Consider the following 4,180-nt stretch of genomic DNA (forward strand, 5'->3'; position numbering starts at 1 on the left):
GTGTCCTAATAATTTTTGAGATACATATATGTAAGAAAATATATACTGCATTTTGGGAATTTTAAAATCCAAGTAAGAATTTTCAGCCCACCAGATGAGCACAACGTGAACAGGTATATACAGGTTGGGTATACCTGCTGGTGTTTGTAAAACTAGAATTCTAGGAATTTTGAGTGGGTGGATTGCTTGAACATAGGCATTGGACAACATTCTCAGTCAGAGTGAAACTCTGTCTGTACCAAAAATAGAAAAAATTAGTTGGGAATCTGGCAGACACCTGCACTCCCAGCAACTTGGGAAGGGGGCACAAGAGTATTTCTTGAGCCCAGGTAATTGAGGTTGCTGTTAACTATGATACCACAGCACTCTATCTAGGGTGACAGAAACTGTATCTCAGAAATATATAACTACATAAAATGAAATAAGGAAAAAAATAATAAGGAAAGTGTGTTCTACTTAAGGACCACAGACAATCACCCTTCTGAAAATAGCATGGTTCATACGAAAGTAAACTTTTTCTTCAAAAGAAAAATAGTGACACCTGAATTAATTCTACTGGCTCTTCAGGGCTTTTCTAAAGATAGTTTATGTCTCCCATGAGTGAGAGTGCTGAAGGGAATGGTACTATAGTTTATAAAATAGACTGGGCGTATTGAAACAAAAGGTAAAATATTGTTACTGCACCAGAGAAACTCCAATACAACAGACAGATTCAGGTCTAGCAAGCGATTACAAGGTCTTAGGAGAAAATGTGGGGAAAATGCTTCAGCTAGAAAATATCCACACAATTCCACAGAAAAAACACTTTTAGAATGTATATGAAGTTCCCCAAGTCTTTAGTACAATTTGTGTCAGAATCCTGTGAGATAAAGCCACATCATAGATTTTCTGAAAGGTACCTTTTATGATCCTCAAAAATCAGTGAAAGATTACAAAATGTACAAAATATTAAGGTAACATAACCCAAAGAAACAAAATAAATAATATGGAATCAACAGTAAAAAAACAGAGATGTCTAAATTACCTAAAAATTTTACCTTAAGCATGGTAAATGTGTGAAACGGAAAGGATACAAACAACTAAGTAAAATCACAAAAATGGAGATATCAACAAGAAATAAAAGCTTTAGGCCAGGCATGGCAGCTCACCCCCTATAATCCTAGCACTTTGGGAGTTTGAGGCAGGTGGATTGCCCTGAGTTCAGAGGTTCAAGATCAGCCTGCGCCAAAGGGAGCCTGGCGTCTCTACCAAAAAAAGCCAGGCAGTATCATGAGTGCCTATAGTCCCAGCAACTTGGGAGGCTGAGGCAAATCACTTAAGCCCAAGAGTTGGAGGTTGCTGTGAGCTATGACACCACAAACTCTACCCAGGGCCGCAAAGTGAGACTCTGTCTCAATAAAAAAGAAAATAAGAAAATAAATAAATAAGAAAAAATAAGAAAATGAAAAAAATCTTTAAACTAAGACAATTGAAAAAAAAAATTTTAAAGAAGAAATAAAAGCTTTAAAAATACAAAAATTGTGCAGTTGACTAACACAGTGGAAAAACTGAGAAATTTTCAAAGTTAAGAAAAAAGATACAGAATATTAAGAAGCTCACCACACTTCAGTTAGGAGAAACACAAAAGAGACCCAGAAAAAGACACATGAAGATCAAAGATTTGAAAGACACACAAGAGAATCTTGAAAGCCACAAAAGGAAATACATGTATCATCTCTGAGCATACTCTTATGAGATTAATAGTAGATTTATCGACACAAAGCTTCTGGATCAAAAAAGAGTTGGATGATATAGTTAAAGTGCTGAAAGAACAAAAATTTCAAAACATATATTCTATATCCAGCAAAATTTTCCTTGAAAATGAAGAAAAAAATAAACATTTATCAAGATAAATAAATGCTGAAAATTGCCAAACAAGAAATGTCAAAGGAAACCCCTTTCTTGGAAAATAAAATTATGCTATACAACAATGCTAAATTAGCTAAAAACAAGTAACTCTAAACAAAATAACTAAGTACACTTAAGTAAAATTCTGTATTTTTATCATGATAGTGTGGAAAACACTTTTAATCATGCTTTAAAATTTAAAGACAAAAACAGAATCCCTTTTATTTTTTGAGGCAGAGTCTCAAGCTATCGTCCTGTGTAGAGTATTGTCGTGTCACAGCTGACAGCAACCATCAACTCTTGGGCTTAAGCAATTCTCTTGCCTGAGCCTCCCATGTAGCTGAGACTATGGGCACCCATCACAACACCCGGCTATTTTTTGGTTGTATTTGTCATTGCTGTTTGGCAGGCCCAGGCTAGATTCCAACCTGCCAGCTCCGGTGTATGTGGCTGGCACCCTAGCCACTTGAGCCATAGGCGCTGAGCCCAAAAAACAGAATCTTAACATGAAACTTGTTAATGGGTATAGGTGTTCAATGTAACAAGATGAAATTGATGACATCAATAAGTTGAAAGTAGAAATATTTTATAAAATTATGTAATGAATATTTTGTAAATAATGGTATATTTGGTTACAATTTCCTATTTTCCCGACATGTGTATGTATGGCAAATTTTAGCATATGCTGTATAGCTAAAACCTAAAAGAAATTGACTCAGGACAGGTGATGTACTTTAAACAAGTAAAAAGAACTATATAAATACAAAACAAAATTAAAGGAAAATTTAACCCATGAAATTAAAAAAAAAAACATGCTACATAACTAAAGTAATGTAAATTGCAATCATTTGTTTTTCTGAGACAGTCTCATTCTGTTGCCCCAGGCTAGAGTGCTTTAGCATCACAGTTCACAGCAACCTGAAACTCCTGAGCCTAGGAGATCCTTTTGCCCCAGAATCACCAGTAACTCAGACTACTGGCACCCGCCCCATTTTTCCATTTTGTTAGCAGGGATGAGGTCTCATTCTTGTTTAGGCTTGTCTAGAATTCCTGAACTCATGTGATCCAAACACCTCTGCTCCCAGAGTGCTAGGGCTATTGTCACAAGCCACAACACACAGCCCATAACTGCCATTTAGAAGGATAACTTGCAAATACATGAGAAGCACAAATTCTGAATCTTTAGTATACAGTTATGGCAATAACATTTTAAACACATGTTGATAAGAAAATATTAAGTATTGGGGTTTAACACTAGAGAAACATCATTTTAATGTGAATGACATATTGGTGCTCTCCTTACACAAGAGAGGCTATCATTCAGCTTTCAGAAGCAAAGAAAAGCCTTACATTCTGCAAAGTTTTGGATATTATAATAAATGGTGCAAAACTGGCATATGAAATGAACAATTAGAAATAAATTATATTGTCATTCAGTTAAAAGTTAATAACAGAGGGCAGAGTTTGTGGCTTAAAAGGGTAGGGCACCATCCCCATATGCTGGAGATGGCAGATTCAAACCCAGCTCTGGCCAAAAAGGGCAAAAAAAAAAAAGTTAGTAACAGATGATGAAAAAGCTACTGTTTGATGCAACAAACTAAAACATACAAAACAAATTATTATAAAAAATAGGGGCTGCATACTAATTATCTAATTAAGCTTTTATAAATCATGTACCTTCAAGCATGTTATTTTAGAACTACTGAAATGTTTCTACTAACACCCGCACAATATAAAATGATATAACTTGTCACATTTATAACGAATTAAAAGCTGGACTTGGTGGCTAATGCCTGTACTCCTAGCCCTCTGGGAGGCTGAGAAAGGGAGAATGCTTGATCTCAGAAGTTCAAGACCAGCCTGAGAAAAGAGACCCCCCATCTCTAATAAAAATAGGGCCAGTGAGGTAGCTTACACTACTAATCCTAGAACTCCAGAAGGAAGAATCTTGTGGATTACCTGGGCTCAGAGGTTGGAGACCAGTCTGAGCCAGACCGAGACCCCATCTCTAAAAATAGCTATGTGTATAGTCCCAGTTACTTGGGAAACTGAGGCAAGACAATCACTTAAGCCAAGAGTTGGAGGTGGCTGAGTTATGATGCCACCGCAGTCTACCAAGGGTGACAAAAGTGAGACTCTGTCTCAAAAAAATAAAACAGGCTCAGCGCCTGTGGCTCAAGCGGCTAAGGTGCCAGCCACATACACCTAAGGTGGCAGGTTCGAATCCCCAGCCCAGGCCCGCCAAACAACAATGATGGCTGCAACCAAAAAATGGCCAGGCGTTGTGGCGGGC

General features: G+C 37.0%; 1 protein-coding gene across 1 annotated transcript in view; it reads right to left on the minus strand.

Moving 5' to 3' along the window:
* Positions 1 to 4,180, minus strand: part of LOC100955839 (zinc finger protein 91-like) — a gene marked incomplete at its 5' end in the record, with an annotated part of 151,410 nt that overhangs the window by 2,331 nt on the left and 144,899 nt on the right. The window lies entirely within an intron of this gene.

This window comes from Otolemur garnettii, unplaced genomic scaffold (assembly GCF_000181295.1).
Source record: "Otolemur garnettii isolate 467f Iridium unplaced genomic scaffold, OtoGar3 scaffold00305, whole genome shotgun sequence".
NCBI lineage: Eukaryota > Metazoa > Chordata > Mammalia > Primates > Galagidae > Otolemur > Otolemur garnettii.